General features: G+C 44.7%; 7 non-coding genes across 7 annotated transcripts; all 7 read right to left on the reverse strand.

The window, feature by feature from the left end:
- Positions 1 to 3,152: 3,152 nt before the first annotated feature.
- Positions 3,153 to 3,234, reverse strand: TRNAS-UGA (transfer RNA serine (anticodon UGA)). Its single transcript has one exon. It is a non-coding gene; the product is annotated as a tRNA-Ser (tRNA).
- Positions 3,235 to 7,771: 4,537 nt separating this feature from the next.
- Positions 7,772 to 7,853, reverse strand: TRNAS-AGA (transfer RNA serine (anticodon AGA)). Its single transcript has one exon. It is a non-coding gene; the product is annotated as a tRNA-Ser (tRNA).
- Positions 7,854 to 8,865: 1,012 nt separating this feature from the next.
- On the reverse strand, positions 8,866 to 8,947 carry TRNAS-UGA (transfer RNA serine (anticodon UGA)). The gene has a single exon. It is a non-coding gene; the product is annotated as a tRNA-Ser (tRNA).
- Positions 8,948 to 13,486: 4,539 nt separating this feature from the next.
- On the reverse strand, positions 13,487 to 13,568 carry TRNAS-AGA (transfer RNA serine (anticodon AGA)). The gene has a single exon. It is a non-coding gene; the product is annotated as a tRNA-Ser (tRNA).
- A 1,012-nt stretch (positions 13,569 to 14,580) lies between these two features.
- On the reverse strand, positions 14,581 to 14,662 carry TRNAS-UGA (transfer RNA serine (anticodon UGA)). The gene has a single exon. It is a non-coding gene; the product is annotated as a tRNA-Ser (tRNA).
- Positions 14,663 to 19,197: 4,535 nt separating this feature from the next.
- On the reverse strand, positions 19,198 to 19,279 carry TRNAS-AGA (transfer RNA serine (anticodon AGA)). Its single transcript has one exon. It is a non-coding gene; the product is annotated as a tRNA-Ser (tRNA).
- A 1,012-nt stretch (positions 19,280 to 20,291) lies between these two features.
- TRNAS-UGA (transfer RNA serine (anticodon UGA)) lies at positions 20,292 to 20,373 on the reverse strand. The gene has a single exon. It is a non-coding gene; the product is annotated as a tRNA-Ser (tRNA).
- Between the last annotated feature and the right edge of the window lie 1,268 nt (positions 20,374 to 21,641).

Consider the following 21,641-nt stretch of genomic DNA (forward strand, 5'->3'; position numbering starts at 1 on the left):
GTGGCAGGCTCCTGAATAGGTGCGCGAGTAGGAATAAGGCTGCTTTGGATTTGGGAAGTATTAGGGTGTGAAATTTGATCTGGGATTTTCTTTTGTCCCAGATAAATCATAACAATACATATATATCTATATATATATATAGATATAAAGAAAGTTAATTCTTCCTTTCCACTAGATGGAGAGGCTGGCCCAAGACTGCAGGTCTTCTTGCAGTGTAGCCAATATTGGAAGGAAGTTAAGCTGATGACACTTCACACAGACAGGTGAAGTGAATAACACTGATCAACTTATTATCACGGCACCTGTCAGTGGGTGGGATATATTAGGTAGCAAGTGAACAATTTGTCCTCAAAGCTGATGTGTTAGAAGCAGGAAGAATGGGCAAACGTAAGGATCTGAGCAACATTGACAAGAGCCAGGTTGTGATGGCTAGACGACTGGGTGAGAGCATCTCCAAAACTGCAGCTCTTGCCGGGTGTTCCCAGTCTGCAGTGGCCAGTGCCTATCAAAAGTGGTCCAAGGAAGGAAAAGCGGTGAACCGGCGAAAGGGTCATGGGTGGACAGGGCACATTGATGCACATGGGGGTTAAGGCTGGCCAGTGTGGTCAAATCCAACGGACTAGCTACTGTAGCTCAATTTGCTGAAAGAAAGTTAATGCTGGTTCTGATAGAAAGGTGTCAGAACACACAGTGCATGGCAGGTTGTTCTGTGTAGGGCTGCAGTTCAGTCAGGGTGCCCATGCTGACCCCTGTCCACTGCCAAAAGCTCCTACAATGGGCACATGAGCATAAGAACTGGACCGTGGAGCAATGCAAGAAGGTAGCCTAGTCTGATGAATCACATTTTCTTTTACATCACGTGGATGGCCAGGTGCATGTGCGTTGCTTACCTGGACAACCCATGGCACCAGAATTCCCTATGTGAAGAAGGCAAGCCGGTGGAGACAGTGTGATGCTTTGGACAATGTTCTGCTGGGAAACCTCGGGGCCTGCCAGTCATGTAGATGTTACTTTGACATGTACCACCTACCTGGGCATTTTTGCAGACCATGTACACCCTTTCATGGACACTATATTTCCTGATGGCATTGGGCTCTTTCAGGAGAATAATGCGCCCCGCCACAAAGTAAAAAGGGATCTGGCCTGGTTTGAGGAACACAACAACGAGTTCAATGTGTTGACTCGGCCTCCAAATTCCCCAGATTTCAATCCAATCGAGCATCTGTGGGATGTGCTGGACAAACAAGTCTGATCCATGGAGGCCCCACCTCGCAACTTACAGGACTTAAAGGATTTGCTGTAAACGTCTTGGTGCCAGATACCACAGCAAACCATCAGAGGTCTAGTAGCGTCCATGCCTCGATGGGGCAGGGCTGTTTTGGTGGCAAAAGGGGGACCTACACAATAATAGGCAGGTGGTCATAATGTTATGGCTATTTGGTTTATGTGTCTCATGTGAGCACCAAGTGTGTGTGAAGAAGCCCGCCATCATGCCAGATCTATAGTAAACATATAGTAAGTCGCCTCAGCATCGAATGAATTTTCTTCCAATCCTAGTAGCTCTCCTTTTATTCCACTCTGTCTCATAAAAGCTCATAAACAGTACCATTACAGCTCTCACACCGCAAAGTAAAAGAAAATTGGAGAATATGTTCTAATCAGTGTGTTCAGCTAGTACTATGTCACATAAAAAACAAAGTGACTAGACTGTAGCAAGGTGGGCAAGGTTAAGTGACCGAATGGTGCTATCACGAGCCTTGCTGCCTGGGACAAATACAGTTTGCTCAATATAGTTGTGTGTGGATGGATGCGTAATGCACACCAATGCCAATCCTCGTTAGTATAGTGGTAAGTATCCCCGCCTGTCACGCGGGAGACCGGGGTTCGATTCCCCGACGGGGAGGCATTGTACTTTTTTTTTTTGTTGCTCAAGTTTACTTCATATTGTAACAGACCAATTTGTAAAAACAAAATGCAGAAATCTCGGTTCTCGTATTTTGAAAACTGAGATATTTGGCGTTACCGGTAAAAAAAAGAAAAAAAGTGCTACAAAAGGGTCGTAGTCGGCAGGATTCGAACTTGCGCGGGGAGACCCCAATGGATTTCTAGTCTATCGCCTTAACCACTCGGCCACGACTACTCACAGAATTAGGATTACACATGTGCGTGTGTGAGCAGTTGTAGCATACAATCCTTCTCCCACACACTCTTTATATCTGTCTAACGAAAGTCACTGATACCGTTTTTGGGGCTTATGGAGCATGTGCTCGCAGCTAGTCCTCGTTAATATAGTGGTGAGGGACCCTTGCCCATCATGTGAGCGATAGCAGTGTTTGACTCCTGGTGCTCGATTCCCACGCTTGATTTTCATCGCTATTTGCTTTGGAAATAAAATGGTTTTGAATGTCTTAAAAGCTTGTGGTTGAGATTTTGTTTAACATCACATATGCTTCTTAGTGTCTTGTATTTGGTGGGCAACGTGTGTTCCTTGCATGCCTGGTGGGATACACTTATTAACGTTTTTTCCGCGTAGTAGGAATGTAATTGGTCTGTTACCCGACCACAAATCTATGGCCATTGGTGGGTATTCAGCATTTGACATTCTGACGAAAAACTGAATAAAATCCATGAACCAGTAGCCTCACCATCCAATTAATTTTCTTCCAATCCTAGTAGTTAATTATTATGGCGTTCTTCTTTCATTCCACTCTGTCTCGTAAAAGCTAATAAATGGTACCATTACAGCTCTCATACAGTAAAGGAAAGCAAATTTGAGAAAATCTTCCAATCAGTGTGTCCATGTACAATTCAGCTAGTACTATGTCATATAAATAACACAGTGGCTGGACAACATTATACAATGCTAGTCCTGGTTAGTATAGTGGCAGGAATCCCCGCCGGGTGGCTATGTTTCTATATTTTGCTATTTATTTTGCTTATATTTGAATTACACAATACTGGTGTCAATCTGACTGTTATATACGCACAAGAAGAAGGTTTGCTGGAAGTTGATCTAAGAATAGGACAACAACGTATCCGGGATCAGATATTGCTTCAACGCTTTTGTAGTCAATTTTACAAAACGCTAAACAACCTAGTCACAACATGTTATAATAATGCCGGCATAGGCTCCTTCTAAGAGTGAAAATCTCCGTAGTCGGCAGGATTCGAACCTGCGCGGGGAAACCCCAATGGATTTCAAGTCCATCGCCTTAACCACTCGGCCACGACTACACGCTAACATGCAGTGGGAAGAAGCCTTTGTGTTCCAATAATTTTACTTTCGCGCTGAACATGCAGAGATTAAAAATTTACCGTTACTATGTTGCTCAATTTCTTTTCATCAAATTCAAAAGCATTTGAATGAACTTGCAGCATCCAAACGTTAATTCTGTTTTGTACTACTTTACATATTGTGCATTCTAGAAAGTTTGATTTCCACTCATTTACAGCTATCTGTTGCGAACATTTGTAGTAAAAGATGGATTTCAGAGAAATTAGAACATGAACATGTTAAGGATTTCAAGCTGGATTATTGAAATTGGCTGAAGAATTAGCTTTTGCAAGTCAATATGGACTGTGTCCATGGAGAGTGCTAAAATGACAGAACCTTTGTTGTTGTTACGGTGGTCAGCAGAGCTGTATGGCTGAATCGGCCAACAATGCCAGCTACTGCTTGTTGAACTGTTGAAAAGGCGCGCCGTGGACAGTAGGAGTTCTCCTTGGACTATGCCACATTCAGCTCGACACGCACGGCCGGTTAGCTCAGTTGGTTAGAGCGTGGTGCTAATAACGCCAAGGTCGCGGGTTCGATCCCCGTACGGGCCAGTCGCTTATCTTTATTAGCACAGCCTGAAATCTTAACGTGTTCATAAGCTGTTCCAGCATACAAACCTTGCCTCAGAAAAGTTTTGTATGTGGCTAAGGTAAGTCAATGATGAAGGTTTTAGAACTTTTGAGAACAGACGCAGTAAGACAGTCATTGTTATAGTGCAGGGGCCTCCAACATGCGGGCCAAATGCGGCCCGCGAGACCTCGAGGTGCGGCCCGCGTAAGATCGGCAGCCAGGGCAACCGATCTTACGCGAGCCGCACCTCAAGCCCTGCTACTTACTTGTGGGAGGATCTTCTGGACTGCACACAGAGGAAGCGGAGTTCACGTGACATCCTACTTCCTCTGTGCTTTAGCAGAGAAGGCAGAGGGAGGCCGCGCCCCCTGCTGAAGTCTGTAAGCGGCATCGAGGAGCTGCAGTCCAGGTAAGGGGGTGGGGAGGGTGTTTGAATGAGTGTGTGTGATTGAGGGAATGAATCTGTGAATGAATGATTATATGAATAAATGTGTGTGTGTGTGATAGCATGGATGTGTAAGTGCTGGAACCTAGGCATGATGGGACTGTGATTGCTGTTAGCAATCACACTCCTATCATGCCAAGTCAGCCAGTACATGCTGAAACCTGGCCAGCTGCCCCCCTTGTGTATTGATGCTGCCAGCAGTATGGGGTCTGCACTTACAGCCACCCTGTACCAGCATGTACTGGCTGACTTGGCATGATAGGAGTGTGATTGCTAACAGCAATCACAGTCCCATCATGCCTAGGTTCCAGCACTTACACATCCATGCTATCACACACACACACATTTATTCATATAATGCCTAGGTTCCAGTATTTACTGGATGGATGTGTAAGTGCTGGAACCTAGGCATGATGGGACTGTGATTGCTGTTAACAATCACACTCCTATCATGCCAAGTCAGCCAGTACATGCTGAAACATAGCTAGCTGCCCCCCTTGTGTAGTGATGCTGCCAGCAGTATGGGGTATGCACATCACTTACAGCCACCCTGTACCAGCATGTACTGGCTGACTTGGCATGATAGGAGTGTGATTGCTAACAGACTTTATTTTAATCTGCATATTTTATTAAAGGCCATATTTTTTGTCACAGTGAAAAATGAGTGCGGCCCGCGCACGTATACAATTCTGATGAAGTGGCCCACTGCAGAAAAAACTTGGACACCCCTGTTATAGTGGTTAGAATCCCCGCCTCTCATGCAATAGAGACAGTGGTTCAAATTCCCAATGGGGAGGCCTTACTTTACTATTTATGATTGTTCTGGGGGGTTTACACCTTTACAAATTAAACCCTCATGCCAATTGCAAGAGTAAACCCCTTACTCTGCGCTGTCCACCTCTGAATCCGTTGAGGGGTGCTAGCATTACATAAGTCTCAATAAATCGTAAAGGATGCATTTACTTTAATGTGCAATAAAGGGAGGCCTGACTTTACTAGTTTTGATTGTTCTGTTGGATTTACACCTTTACTTTAGTGTGCGATAAAGTCATTATGTTGGTTGGCAAGGAGAATGCTGCTCTCATAATACCCGGTTTAGTACTGCGTAAGCATACATTTTAGAACTTTTAGATATACTAACTCTTGGATATATTCTACTCAGTGCCAAAGTATATATATATATATACACAGTTAACAATCCTCCAACCATTCAAAGCACTAATTGTACTATAGATCTGGAAATGCACCATTGTAGGCAGGTTTAATAGCCGTGACATAGAGATTATGACTTACCGTGTGCTGGACGTCCAGTGGCATGAGCCAGGCTAGTCTACGCAAGGGGATGGAAATGTCTGAGCGCTCAATCCCTATCCATTGCTTTTGCGGTAGGTTAAGGAAATATTCCAAGCCTCTAAGCAGGTGGCAGGCTCCTGAATAGGTGCGCGAGTAGGAATAAGGCTGCTTTGGATTTGGGAAGTATTAGGGTGTGAAATTTGATCTGGGATTTTCTTTTGTCCCAGATAAATCATAACAATACATATATATCTATATATATATATATAGATATAAAGAAAGTTAATTCTTCCTTTCCACTAGATGGAGAGGCTGGCCCAAGACTGCAGGTCTTCTTGCAGTGTAGCCAATATTGGAAGGAAGTTAAGCTGATGACACTTCACACAGACAGGTGAAGTGAATAACACTGATCAACTTATTATCACGGCACCTGTCAGTGGGTGGGATATATTAGGTAGCAAGTGAACAATTTGTCCTCAAAGCTGATGTGTTAGAAGCAGGAAGAATGGGCAAACGTAAGGATCTGAGCAACATTGACAAGAGCCAGGTTGTGATGGCTAGACGACTGGGTGAGAGCATCTCCAAAACTGCAGCTCTTGCCGGGTGTTCCCAGTCTGCAGTGGCCAGTGCCTATCAAAAGTGGTCCAAGGAAGGAAAAGCGGTGAACCGGCGACAGGGTCATGGGTGGACAGGGCACATTGATGCACATGGGGGTTAAGGCTGGCCAGTGTGGTCAAATCCAACGGACTAGCTACTGTAGCTCAATTTGCTGAAAGAAAGTTAATGCTGGTTCTGATAGAAAGGTGTCAGAACACACAGTGCATGGCAGGTTGTTCTGTGTAGGGCTGCAGTTCAGTCAGGGTGCCCATGCTGACCCCTGTCCACTGCCAAAAGCTCCTACAATGGGCACATGAGCATAAGAACTGGACCGTGGAGCAATGCAAGAAGGTAGCCTAGTCTGATGAATCACATTTTCTTTTACATCACGTGGATGGCCAGGTGCATGTGCGTTGCTTACCTGGACAACCCATGGCACCAGAATGCCCTATGTGAAGAAGGCAAGCCGGTGGAGACAGTGTGATGCTTTGGACAATGTTCTGCTGGGAAACCTCGGGGCCTGCCAGTCATGTAGATGTTACTTTGACATGTACCACCTACCTGGGCATTTTTGCAGACCATGTACACCCTTTCATGGACACTATATTTCCTGATGGCATTGGGCTCTTTCAGGAGAATAATGCGCCCCGCCACAAAGTAAAAAGGGATCTGGCCTGGTTTGAGGAACACAACAACGAGTTCAATGTGTTGACTCGGCCTCCAAATTCCCCAGATTTCAATCCAATCGAGCATCTGTGGGATGTGCTGGACAAACAAGTCTGATCCATGGAGGCCCCACCTCGCAACTTACAGGACTTAAAGGATTTGCTGTAAACGTCTTGGTGCCAGATACCACAGCACACCATCAGAGGTCTAGTAGCGTCCATGCCTCGATGGGGCAGGGCTGTTTTGGTGGCAAAAGGGGGACCTACACAATAATAGGCAGGTGGTCATAATGTTATGGCTATTTGGTTTATGTGTCTCATGTGAGCACCAAGTGTGTGTGAAGAAGCCCGCCATCATGCCAGATCTATAGTAAACATATAGTAAGTCGCCTCAGCATCGAATGAATTTTCTTCCAATCCTAGTAGCTCTCCTTTTATTCCACTCTGTCTCATAAAAGCTCATAAACAGTACCATTACAGCTCTCGCACCGCAAAGTAAAAGAAAATTGGAGAATATGTTCTAATCAGTGTGTTCAGCTAGTACTATGTCACATAAAAAACAAAGTGACTAGACTGTAGCAAGGTGGGCAAGGTTAAGTGACCGAATGGTGCTATCACGAGCCTTGCTGCCTGGGACAAATACAGTTTGCTCAATATAGTTGTGTGTGGATGGATGCGTAATGCACACCAATGCCAATCCTCGTTAGTATAGTGGTAAGTATCCCCGCCTGTCACGCGGGAGACCGGGGTTCGATTCCCCGACGGGGAGGCATTGTACTTATTTTTTTTGTTGCTCAAGTTTACTTCATATTGTAACAGACCAATTTGTAAAAACAAAATGCAGAAATCTCGGTTCTCGTATTTTGAAAACTGAGATATTTGGCGTTACCGGTAAAAAAAAGAAAAAAAGTGCTACAAAAGGGTCGTAGTCGGCAGGATTCGAACCTGCGCGGGGAGACCCCAATGGATTTCTAGTCCATCGCCTTAACCACTCGGCCACGACTACTCACAGAATTAGGTTTACACATGTGCGTGTGTGAGCAGTTGTAGCATACAATCCTTCTCCCACACACTCTTTATATCTGTCTAACGAAAGTCACTGATACCGTTTTTAGGGCTTATGGAGCATGTGCTCGCAGCTAGTCCTCGTTAATATAGTGGTGAGGGACCCTTGCCCATCATGTGAGCGATAGCAGTGTTTGACTCCTGGTGCTCGATTCCCACGCTTGATTTTCATCGCTATTTGCTTTGGAAATAAAATGGTTTTGAATGTCTTAAAAGCTTGTGGTTGAGATTTTGTTTAACATCACATATGCTTCTTAGTGTCTTGTATTTGGTGGGCAACGTGTGTTCCTTGCATGCCTGGTGGGATACACTTATTAACGTTTTTTCCGCGTAGTAGGAATGTAAATGGTCTGTTACCCGACCACAAATCTATGGCCATTGGTGGGTATTCAGCATTTGACATTCTGACGAAAAACTGAATAAAATCCATGAACCAGTAGCCTCACCATCCAATTAATTTTCTTCCAATCCTAGTAGTTAATTATTATGGCGTTCTTCTTTCATTCCACTCTGTCTCGTAAAAGCTAATAAATGGTACCATTACAGCTCTCATACAGTAAAGGAAAGCAAATTTGAGAAAATCTTCCAATCAGTGTGTCCATGTACAATTCAGCTAGTACTATGTCATATAAATAACACAGTGGCTGGACAACATTATACAATGCTAGTCCTGGTTAGTATAGTGGCAGGAATCCCCGCCGGGTGGCTATGTTTCTATATTTTGCTATTTATTTTGCTTATATTTGAATTACACAATACTGGTGTCAATCTGACTGTTATATACGCACAAGAAGAAGGTTTGCTAGAAGTTGATCTAAGAATAGGACAACAACGTATCCGGGATCAGATATTGCTTCAACGCTTTTGTAGTCAATTTTACAAAACGCTAAACAACCTAGTCACAACATGTTATAATAATGCCGGCATAGGCTCCTTCTAAGAGTGAAAATCTCCGTAGTCGGCAGGATTCGAACCTGCGCGGGGAAACCCCAATGGATTTCAAGTCCATCGCCTTAACCACTCGGCCACGACTACACGCTAACATGCAGTGGGAAGAAGCCTTTGTGTTCCAATAATTTTACTTTCGCGCTGAACATGCAGAGATTAAAAATTTACCGTTACTATGTTGCTCAATTTCTTTTCATCAAATTCAAAAGCATTTGAATGAACTTGCAGCATCCAAACGTTAATTCTGTTTTGTACTACTTTACATATTGTGCATTCTAGAAAGTTTGATTTCCGCTCATTTACAGCTATCTGTTGCGAACATTTGTAGTAAAAGATGGATTTCAGAGAAATTAGAACATGAACATGTTAAGGATTTCAAGCTGGATTATTGAAATTGGCTGAAGAATTAGCTTTTGCAAGTCAATATGGACTGTGTCCATGGAGAGTGCTAAAATGACAGAACCTTTGTTGTTGTTACGGTGGTCAGCAGAGCTGTATGGCTGAATCGGCCAACAATGCCAGCTACTGCTTGTTGAACTGTTGAAAAGGCGCGCCGTGGACAGTAGGAGTTCTCCTTGGACTATGCCACATTCAGCTCGACACGCACGGCCGGTTAGCTCAGTTGGTTAGAGCGTGGTGCTAATAACGCCAAGGTCGCGGGTTCGATCCCCGTACGGGCCAGTCGCTTATCTTTGTTAGCACAGCCTGAAATCTTAACGTGTTCATAAGCTGTTCCAGCATACAAACCTTGCCTCAGAAAAGTTTTGTATGTGGCTAAGGTAAGTCAATGATGAAGGTTTTAGAACTTTTGAGAACAGACGCAGTAAGACAGTCATTGTTATAGTGCAGGGGCCTCCAACATGCGGGCCAAATGCGGCCCGCGAGACCTCGAGGTGCGGCCCGCGTAAGATCGGCAGCCAGGGCAACCGATCTTACGCGAGCCGCACCTCAAGCCCTGCTACTTACTTGTGGGAGGATCTTCTGGACTGCACACAGAGGAAGCGGAGTTCACGTGACATCCTACTTCCTCTGTGCTTTAGCAGAGAAGGCAGAGGGAGGCCGCGCCCCCTGCTGAAGTCTGTAAGCGGCATCGAGGAGCTGCAGTCCAGGTAAGGGGGTGGGGAGGGTGTTTGAATGAGTGTGTGTGATTGAGGGAATGAATCTGTGAATGAATGATTATATGAATAAATGTGTGTGTGTGTGATAGCATGGATGTGTAAGTGCTGGAACCTAGGCATGATGGGACTGTGATTGCTGTTAGCAATCACACTCCTATCATGCCAAGTCAGCCAGTACATGCTGAAACCTGGCCAGCTGCCCCCCTTGTGTATTGATGCTGCCAGCAGTATGGGGTCTGCACTTACAGCCACCCTGTACCAGCATGTACTGGCTGACTTGGCATGATAGGAGTGTGATTGCTAACAGCAATCACAGTCCCATCATGCCTAGGTTCCAGCACTTACACATCCATGCTATCACACACACACACACATTTATTCATATAATGCCTAGGTTCCAGTATTTACTGGATGGATGTGTAAGTGCTGGAACCTAGGCATGATGGGACTGTGATTGCTGTTAACAATCACACTCCTATCATGCCAAGTCAGCCAGTACATGCTGAAACATAGCTAGCTGCCCCCCTTGTGTAGTGATGCTGCCAGCAGTATGGGGTATGCACATCACTTACAGCCACCCTGTACCAGCATGTACTGGCTGACTTGGCATGATAGGAGTGTGATTGCTAACAGACTTTATTTTAATCTGCATATTTTATTAAAGGCCATATTTTTTGTCACAGTGAAAAATGAGTGCGGCCCGCGCACGTATACAATTCTGATGAAGTGGCCCACTGCAGAAAAAACTTGGACACCCCTGTTATAGTGGTTAGAATCCCCGCCTCTCATGCAATAGAGACAGTGGTTCAAATTCCCAATGGGGAGGCCTTACTTTACTATTTATGATTGTTCTGGGGGGTTTACACCTTTACAAATTAAACCCTCATGCCAATTGCAAGAGTAAACCCCTTACTCTGCGCTGTCCACCTCTGAATCCGTTGAGGGGTGCTAGCATTACATAAGTCTCAATAAATCGTAAAGGATGCATTTACTTTAATGTGCAATAAAGGGAGGCCTGACTTTACTAGTTTTGATTGTTCTGTTGGATTTACACCTTTACTTTAGTGTGCGATAAAGTCATTATGTTGGTTGGCAAGGAGAATGCTGCTCTCATAATACCCGGTTTAGTACTGCGTAAGCATACATTTTAGAACTTTTAGATATACTAACTCTTGGATATATTCTACTCAGTGCCAAAGTATATATATATATATACACAGTTAACAATCCTCCAAACATTCAAAGCACTAATTGTACTATAGATCTGGAAATGCACCATTGTAGGCAGGTTTAATAGCCGTGACATAGAGATTATGACTTACCGTGTGCTGGACGTCCAGTGGCATGAGCCAGGCTAGTCTACGCAAGGGGATGGAAATGTCTGAGCGCTCAATCCCTATCCATTGCTTTTGCGGTAGGTTAAGGAAATATTCCAAGCCTCTAAGCAGGTGGCAGGCTCCTGAATAGGTGCGCGAGTAGGAATAAGGCTGCTTTGGATTTGGGAAGTATTAGGGTGTGAAATTTGATCTGGGATTTTCTTTTGTCCCAGATAAATCATAACAATACATATATATCTATATATATATATATAGATATAAAGAAAGTTAATTCTTCCTTTCCACTAGATGGAGAGGCTGGCCCAAGACTGCAGGTCTTCTTGCAGTGTAGCCAATATTGGAAGGAAGTTAAGCTGATGACACTTCACACAGACAGGTGAAGTGAATAACACTGATCAACTTATTATCACGGCACCTGTCAGTGGGTGGGATATATTAGGTAGCAAGTGAACAATTTGTCCTCAAAGCTGATGTGTTAGAAGCAGGAAGAATGGGCAAACGTAAGGATCTGAGCAACATTGACAAGAGCCAGGTTGTGATGGCTAGACGACTGGGTGAGAGCATCTCCAAAACTGCAGCTCTTGCCGGGTGTTCCCAGTCTGCAGTGGCCAGTGCCTATCAAAAGTGGTCCAAGGAAGGAAAAGCGGTGAACCGGCGACAGGGTCATGGGTGGACAGGGCACATTGATGCACATGGGGGTTAAGGCTGGCCAGTGTGGTCAAATCCAACGGACTAGCTACTGTAGCTCAATTTGCTGAAAGAAAGTTAATGCTGGTTCTGATAGAAAGGTGTCAGAACACACAGTGCATGGCAGGTTGTTCTGTGTAGGGCTGCAGTTCAGTCAGGGTGCCCATGCTGACCCCTGTCCACTGCCAAAAGCTCCTACAATGGGCACATGAGCATAAGAACTGGACCGTGGAGCAATGCAAGAAGGTAGCCTAGTCTGATGAATCACATTTTCTTTTACATCACGTGGATGGCCAGGTGCATGTGCGTTGCTTACCTGGACAACCCATGGCACCAGAATGCCCTATGTGAAGAAGGCAAGCCGGTGGAGACAGTGTGATGCTTTGGACAATGTTCTGCTGGGAAACCTCGGGGCCTGCCAGTCATGTAGATGTTACTTTGACATGTACCACCTACCTGGGCATTTTTGCAGACCATGTACACCCTTTCATGGACACTATATTTCCTGATGGCATTGGGCTCTTTCAGGAGAATAATGCGCCCCGCCACAAAGTAAAAAGGGATCTGGCCTGGTTTGAGGAACACAACAACGAGTTCAATGTGTTGACTCGGCCTCCAAATTCCCCAGATTTCAATCCAATCGAGCATCTGTGGGATGTGCTGGACAAACAAGTCTGATCCATGGAGGCCCCACCTCGCAACTTACAGGACTTAAAGGATTTGCTGTAAACGTCTTGGTGCCAGATACCACAGCACACCATCAGAGGTCTAGTAGCGTCCATGCCTCGATGGGGCAGGGCTGTTTTGGTGGCAAAAGGGGGACCTACACAATAATAGGCAGGTGGTCATAATGTTATGGCTATTTGGTTTATGTGTCTCATGTGAGCACCAAGTGTGTGTGAAGAAGCCCGCCATCATGCCAGATCTATAGTAAACATATAGTAAGTCGCCTCAGCATCGAATGAATTTTCTTCCAATCCTAGTAGCTCTCCTTTTATTCCACTCTGTCTCATAAAAGCTCATAAACAGTACCATTACAGCTCTCGCACCGCAAAGTAAAAGAAAATTGGAGAATATGTTCTAATCAGTGTGTTCAGCTAGTACTATGTCACATAAAAAACAAAGTGACTAGACTGTAGCAAGGTGGGCAAGGTTAAGTGACCGAATGGTGCTATCACGAGCCTTGCTGCCTGGGACAAATACAGTTTGCTCAATATAGTTGTGTGTGGATGGATGCGTAATGCACACCAATGCCAATCCTCGTTAGTATAGTGGTAAGTATCCCCGCCTGTCACGCGGGAGACCGGGGTTCGATTCCCCGACGGGGAGGCATTGTACTTTTTTTTTTTGTTGCTCAAGTTTACTTCATATTGTAACAGACCAATTTGTAAAAACAAAATGCAGAAATCTCGGTTCTCGTATTTTGAAAACTGAGATATTTGGCGTTACCGGTAAAAAAAAGAAAAAAAGTGCTACAAAAGGGTCGTAGTCGGCAGGATTCGAACCTGCGCGGGGAGACCCCAATGGATTTCTAGTCCATCGCCTTAACCACTCGGCCACGACTACTCACAGAATTAGGTTTACACATGTGCGTGTGTGAGCAGTTGTAGCATACAATCCTTCTCCCACACACTCTTTATATCTGTCTAACGAAAGTCACTGATACCGTTTTTAGGGCTTATGGAGCATGTGCTCGCAGCTAGTCCTCGTTAATATAGTGGTGAGGGACCCTTGCCCATCATGTGAGCGATAGCAGTGTTTGACTCCTGGTGCTCGATTCCCACGCTTGATTTTCATCGCTATTTGCTTTGGAAATAAAATGGTTTTGAATGTCTTAAAAGCTTGTGGTTGAGATTTTGTTTAACATCACATATGCTTCTTAGTGTCTTGTATTTGGTGGGCAACGTGTGTTCCTTGCATGCCTGGTGGGATACACTTATTAACGTTTTTTCCGCGTAGTAGGAATGTAATTGGTCTGTTACCCGACCACAAATCTATGGCCATTGGTGGGTATTCAGCATTTGACATTCTGACGAAAAACTGAATAAAATCCATGAACCAGTAGCCTCACCATCCAATTAATTTTCTTCCAATCCTAGTAGTTAATTATTATGGCGTTCTTCTTTCATTCCACTCTGTCTCGTAAAAGCTAATAAATGGTACCATTACAGCTCTCATACAGTAAAGGAAAGCAAATTTGAGAAAATCTTCCAATCAGTGTGTCCATGTACAATTCAGCTAGTACTATGTCATATAAATAACACAGTGGCTGGACAACATTATACAATGCTAGTCCTGGTTAGTATAGTGGCAGGAATCCCCGCCGGGTGGCTATGTTTCTATATTTTGCTATTTATTTTGCTTATATTTGAATTACACAATACTGGTGTCAATCTGACTGTTATATACGCACAAGAAGAAGGTTTGCTAGAAGTTGATCTAAGAATAGGACAACAACGTATCCGGGATCAGATATTGCTTCAACGCTTTTGTAGTCAATTTTACAAAACGCTAAACAACCTAGTCACAACATGTTATAATAATGCCGGCATTGGCTCCTTCTAAGAGTGAAAATCTCCGTAGTCGGCAGGATTCGAACCTGCGCGGGGAAACCCCAATGGATTTCAAGTCCATCGCCTTAACCACTCGGCCACGACTACACGCTAACATGCAGTGGGAAGAAGCCTTTGTGTTCCAATAATTTTACTTTCGCGCTGAACATGCAGAGATTAAAAATTTACCGTTACTATGTTGCTCAATTTCTTTTCATCAAATTCAAAAGCATTTGAATGAACTTGCAGCATCCAAACGTTAATTCTGTTTTGTACTACTTTACATATTGTGCATTCTAGAAAGTTTGATTTCCGCTCATTTACAGCTATCTGTTGCGAACATTTGTAGTAAAAGATGGATTTCAGAGAAATTAGAACATGAACATGTTAAGGATTTCAAGCTGGATTATTGAAATTGGCTGAAGAATTAGCTTTTGCAAGTCAATATGGACTGTGTCCATGGAGAGTGCTAAAATGACAGAACCTTTGTTGTTGTTACGGTGGTCAGCAGAGCTGTATGGCTGAATCGGCCAACAATGCCAGCTACTGCTTGTTGAACTGTTGAAAAGGCGCGCCGTGGACAGTAGGAGTTCTCCTTGGACTATGCCACATTCAGCTCGACACACACGGCCGGTTAGCTCAGTTGGTTAGAGCGTGGTGCTAATAACGCCAAGGTCGCGGGTTCGATCCCCGTACGGGCCAGTCGCTTATCTTTATTAGCACAGCCTGAAATCTTAACGTGTTCATAAGCTGTTCCAGCATACAAACCTTGCCTCAGAAAAGTTTTGTATGTGGCTAAGGTAAGTCAATGATGAAGGTTTTAGAACTTTTGAGAACAGACGCAGTAAGACAGTCATTGTTATAGTGCAGGGGCCTCCAACATGCGGGCCAAATGCGGCCCGCGAGACCTCGAGGTGCGGCCCGCGTAAGATCGGCAGCCAGGGCAACCGATCTTACGCGAGCCGCACCTCAAGCCCTGCTACTTACTTGTGGGAGGATCTTCTGGACTGCACACAGAGGAAGCGGAGTTCACGTGACATCCTACTTCCTCTGTGCTTTAGCAGAGAAGGCAGAGGGAGGCCGCGCCCCCTGCTGAAGTCTGTAAGCGGCATCGAGGAGCTGCAGTCCAGGTAAGGGGGTGGGGAGGGTGTTTGAATGAGTGTGTGTGATTGAGGGAATGAATCTGTGAATGAATGATTATATGAATAAATGTGTGTGTGTGTGATAGCATGGATGTGTAAGTGCTGGAACCTAGGCATGATGGGACTGTGATTGCTGTTAGCAATCACACTCCTATCATGCCAAGTCAGCCAGTACATGCTGAAACCTGGCCAGCTGCCCCCCTTGTGTATTGATGCTGCCAGCAGTATGGGGTCTGCACTTACAGCCACCCTGTACCAGCATGTACTGGCTGACTTGGCATGATAGGAGTGTGATTGCTAACAGCAATCACAGTCCCATCATGCCTAGGTTCCAGCACTTACACATCCATGCTATCACACACACACACATTTATTCATATAATGCCTAGGTTCCAGTATTTACTGGATGGATGTGTAAGTGCTGGAACCTAGGCATGATGGGACTGTGATTGCTGTTAACAATCACACTCCTATCATGCCAAGTCAGCCAGTACATGCTGAAACATAGCTAGCTGCCCCCCTTGTGTAGTGATGCTGCCAGCAGTATGGGGTATGCACATCACTTACAGCCACCCTGTACCAGCATGTACTGGCTGACTTGGCATGATAGGAGTGTGATTGCTAACAGACTTTATTTTAATCTGCATATTTTATTAAAGGCCATATTTTTTGTCACAGTGAAAAATGAGTGCGGCCCGCGCACGTATACAATTCTGATGAAGTGGCCCACTGCAGAAAAAACTTGGACACCCCTGTTATAGTGGTTAGAATCCCCGCCTCTCATGCAATAGAGACAGTGGTTCAAATTCCCAATGGGGAGGCCTTACTTTACTATTTATGATTGTTCTGCTGGGTTTACACCTTTACAAATTAAACCCTCATGCCAATTGCAAGAGTAAACCCCTTACTCTGCGCTGTCCACCTCTGAATCCGTTGAGGGGTGCTAGCATTACATAAGTCTCAATAAATCGTAAAGGATGCATTTACTTTAATGTGCAATAAAGGGAGGCCTGACTTTACTAGTTTTGATTGTTCTGTTGGATTTACACCTTTACTTTAGTGTGCGATAAAGTCATTATGTTGGTTGGCAAGGAGAATGCTGCTCTCATAATACCCGGTTTAGTACTGCCTAAGCATACATTTTAGAACTTTTAGATATACTAACTCTTGGATATATTCTACTCAGTGCCAAAGTATATATATATATATACACAGTTAACAATCCTCCAAACATTCAAAGCACTAATTGTACTATAGATCTGGAAATGCACCATTGTAGGCAGGTTTAATAGCCGTGACATAGAGATTATGACTTACCGTGTGCTGGACGTCCAGTGGCATGAGCCAGGCTAGTCTACGCAAGGGGATGGAAATGTCTGAGCGCTCAATCCCTATCCATTGCTTTTGCGGTAGGTTAAGGAAATATTCCAAGCCTCTAAGCAGGTGGCAGGCTCCTGAATAGGTGCGCGAGTAGGAATAAGGCTGCTTTGGATTTGGGAAGTATTAGGGTGTGAAATTTGATCTGGGATTTTCTTTTGTCCCAGATAAATCATAACAATACATATATATCTATATATATATATAGATATAAAGAAAGTTAATTCTTCCTTTCCACTAGATGGAGAGGCTGGCCCAAGACTGCAGGTCTTCTTGCAGTGTAGCCAATATTGGAAGGAAGTTAAGCTGATGACACTTCACACAGACAGGTGAAGTGAATAACACTGATCAACTTATTATCACGGCACCTGTCAGTGGGTGGGATATATTAGGTAGCAAGTGAACAATTTGTCCTCAAAGCTGATGTGTTAGAAGCAGGAAGAATGGGCAAACGTAAGGATCTGAGCAACATTGACAAGAGCCAGGTTGTGATGGCTAGACGACTGGGTGAGAGCATCTCCAAAACTGCAGCTCTTGCCGGGTGTTCCCAGTCTGCAGTGGCCAGTGCCTATCAAAAGTGGTCCAAGGAAGGAAAAGCGGTGAACCGGCGACAGGGTCATGGGTGGACAGGGCACATTGATGCACATGGGGGTTAAGGCTGGCCAGTGTGGTCAAATCCAACGGACTAGCTACTGTAGCTCAATTTGCTGAAAGAAAGTTAATGCTGGTTCTGATAGAAAGGTGTCAGAACACACAGTGCATGGCAGGTTGTTCTGTGTAGGGCTGCAGTTCAGTCAGGGTGCCCATGCTGACCCCTGTCCACTGCCAAAAGCTCCTACAATGGGCACATGAGCATAAGAACTGGACCGTGGAGCAATGCAAGAAGGTAGCCTAGTCTGATGAATCACATTTTCTTTTACATCACGTGGATGGCCAGGTGCATGTGCGTTGCTTACCTGGACAACCCATGGCACCAGAATGCCCTATGTGAAGAAGGCAAGCCGGTGGAGACAGTGTGATGCTTTGGACAATGTTCTGCTGGGAAACCTCGGGGCCTGCCAGTCATGTAGATGTTACTTTGACATGTACCACCTACCTGGGCATTTTTGCAGACCATGTACACCCTTTCATGGACACTATATTTCCTGATGGCATTGGGCTCTTTCAGGAGAATAATGCGCCCCGCCACAAAGTAAAAAGGGATCTGGCCTGGTTTGAGGAACACAACAACGAGTTCAATGTGTTGACTCGGCCTCCAAATTCCCCAGATTTCAATCCAATCGAGCATCTGTGGGATGTGCTGGACAAACAAGTCTGATCCATGGAGGCCCCACCTCGCAACTTACAGGACTTAAAGGATTTGCTGTAAACGTCTTGGTGCCAGATACCACAGCACACCATCAGAGGTCTAGTAGCGTCCATGCCTCGATGGGGCAGGGCTGTTTTGGTGGCAAAAGGGGGACCTACACAATAATAGGCAGGTGGTCATAATGTTATGGCTATTTGGTTTATGTGTCTCATGTGAGCACCAAGTGTGTGTGAAGAAGCCCGCCATCATGCCAGATCTATAGTAAACATATAGTAAGTCGCCTCAGCATCGAATGAATTTTCTTCCAATCCTAGTAGCTCTCCTTTTATTCCACTCTGTCTCATAAAAGCTCATAAACAGTACCATTACAGCTCTCACACCGCAAAGTAAAAGAAAATTGGAGAATATGTTCTAATCAGTGTGTTCAGCTAGTACTATGTCACATAAAAAACAAAGTGACTAGACTGTAGCAAGGTGGGCAAGGTTAAGTGACCGAATGGTGCTATCACGAGCCTTGCTGCCTGGGACAAATACAGTTTGCTCAATATAGTTGTGTGTGGATGGATGCGTAATGCACACCAATGCCAATCCTCGTTAGTATAGTGGTAAGTATCCCCGCCTGTCACGCGGGAGACCGGGGTTCGATTCCCCGACGGGGAGGCATTGTACTTTTTTTTTTTGTTGCTCAAGTTTACTTCATATTGTAACAGACCAATTTGTAAAAACAAAATGCAGAAATCTCGGTTCTCGTATTTTGAAAACTGAGATATTTGGCGTTACCGGTAAAAAAAAGAAAAAAAGTGCTACAAAAGGGTCGTAGTCGGCAGGATTCGAACCTGCGCGGGGAGACCCCAATGGATTTCTAGTCCATCGCCTTAACCACTCGGCCACGACTACTCACAGAATTAGGTTTACACATGTGCGTGTGTGAGCAGTTGTAGCATACAATCCTTCTCCCACACACTCTTTATATCTGTCTAACGAAAGTCACTGATACCGTTTTTAGGGCTTATGGAGCATGTGCTCGCAGCTAGTCCTCGTTAATATAGTGGTGAGGGACCCTTGCCCATCATGTGAGCGATAGCAGTGTTTGACTCCTGGTGCTCGATTCCCACGCTTGATTTTCATCGCTATTTGCTTTGGAAATAAAATGGTTTTGAATGTCTTAAAAGCTTGTGGTTGAGATTTTGTTTAACATCACATATGCTTCTTAGTGTCTTGTATTTGGTGGGCAACGTGTGTTCCTTGCATGCCTGGTGGGATACACTTATTAACGTTTTTTCCGCGTAGTAGGAATGTAATTGGTCTGTTACCCGACCACAAATCTATGGCCATTGGTGGGTATTCAGCATTTGACATTCTGACGAAAAACTGAATAAAATCCATGAACCAGTAGCCTCACCATCCAATTAATTTTCTTCCAATCCTAGTAGTTAATTATTATGGCGTTCTTCTTTCATTCCACTCTGTCTCGTAAAAGCTAATAAATGGTACCATTACAGCTCTCATACAGTAAAGGAAAGCAAATTTGAGAAAATCTTCCAATCAGTGTGTCCATGTACAATTCAGCTAGTACTATGTCATATAAATAACACAGTGGCTGGACAACATTATACAATGCTAGTCCTGGTTAGTATAGTGGCAGGAATCCCCGCCGGGTGGCTATGTTTCTATATTTTGCTATTTATTTTGCTTATATTTGAATTACACAATACTGGTGTCAATCTGACTGTTATATACGCACAAGAAGAAGGTTTGCTAGAAGTTGATCTAAGAATAGGACAACAACGTATCCGGGATCAGATATTGCTTCAACGCTTTTGTAGTCAATTTTACAAAACGCTAAACAACCTAGTCACAACATGTTATAATAATGCCGGCATAGGCTCCTTCTAAGAGTGAAAATCTCCGTAGTCGGCAGGATTCGAACCTGCGCGGGGAAACCCCAATGGATTTCAAGTCCATCGCCTTAACCACTCGGCCACGACTACACGCTAACATGCAGTGGGAAGAAGCCTTTGTGTTCCAATAATTTTACTTTCGCGCTGAACATGCAGAGATTAAAAATTTACCGTTACTATGTTGCTCAATTTCTTTTCATCAAATTCAAAAGCATTTCAATGAACTTGCAGCATCCAAACGTTAATTCTGTTTTGTACTACTTTACATATTGTGCATTCTAGAAAGTTTGATTTCCGCTCATTTACAGCTATCTGTTGCGAACATTTGTAGTAAAAGATGGATTTCAGAGAAATTAGAACATGAACATGTTAAGGATTTCAAGCTGGATTATTGAAATTGGCTGAAGAATTAGCTTTTGCAAGTCAATATGGACTGTGTCCATGGAGAGTGCTAAAATGACAGAACCTTTGTTGTTGTTACGGTGGTCAGCAGAGCTGTATGGCTGAATCGGCCAACAATGCCAGCTACTGCTTGTTGAACTGTTGAAAAGGCGCGCCGTGGACAGTAGGAGTTCTCCTTGGACTATGCCACATTCAGCTCGACACGCACGGCCGGTTAGCTCAGTTGGTTAGAGCGTGGTGCTAATAACGCCAAGGTCGCGGGTTCGATCCCCGTACGGGCCAGTCGCTTATCTTTATTAGCACAGCCTGAAATCTTAACGTGTTCATAAGCTGTTCCAGCATACAAACCTTGCCTCAGAAAAGTTTTGTATGTGGCTAAGGTAAGTCAATGATGAAGGTTTTAGAACTTTTGAGAACAGACGCAGTAAGACAGTCATTGTTATAGTGCAGGGGCCTCCAACATGCGGGCCAAATGCGGCCCGCGAGACCTCGAGGTGCGGCCCGCGTAAGATCGGCAGCCAGGGCAACCGATCTTACGCGAGCCGCACCTCAAGCCCTGCTACTTACTTGTGGGAGGATCTTCTGGACTGCACACAGAGGAAGCGGAGTTCACGTGACATCCTACTTCCTCTGTGCTTTAGCAGAGAAGGCAGAGGGAGGCCGCGCCCCCTGCTGAAGTCTGTAAGCGGCATCGAGGAGCTGCAGTCCAGGTAAGGGGGTGGGGAGGGTGTTTGAATGAGTGTGTGTGATTGAGGGAATGAATCTGTGAATGAATGATTATATGAATAAATGTGTGTGTGTGTGATAGCATGGATGTGTAAGTGCTGGAACCTAGGCATGATGGGACTGTGATTGCTGTTAGCAATCACACTCCTATCATGCCAAGTCAGCCAGTACATGCTGAAACCTGGCCAGCTGCCCCCCTTGTGTATTGATGCTGCCAGCAGTATGGGGTC

The sequence above is a fragment of the Spea bombifrons genome, chromosome 2 (genome assembly GCF_027358695.1).
Source record: "Spea bombifrons isolate aSpeBom1 chromosome 2, aSpeBom1.2.pri, whole genome shotgun sequence".
NCBI classification, from domain to species: domain Eukaryota; kingdom Metazoa; phylum Chordata; class Amphibia; order Anura; family Pelobatidae; genus Spea; species Spea bombifrons.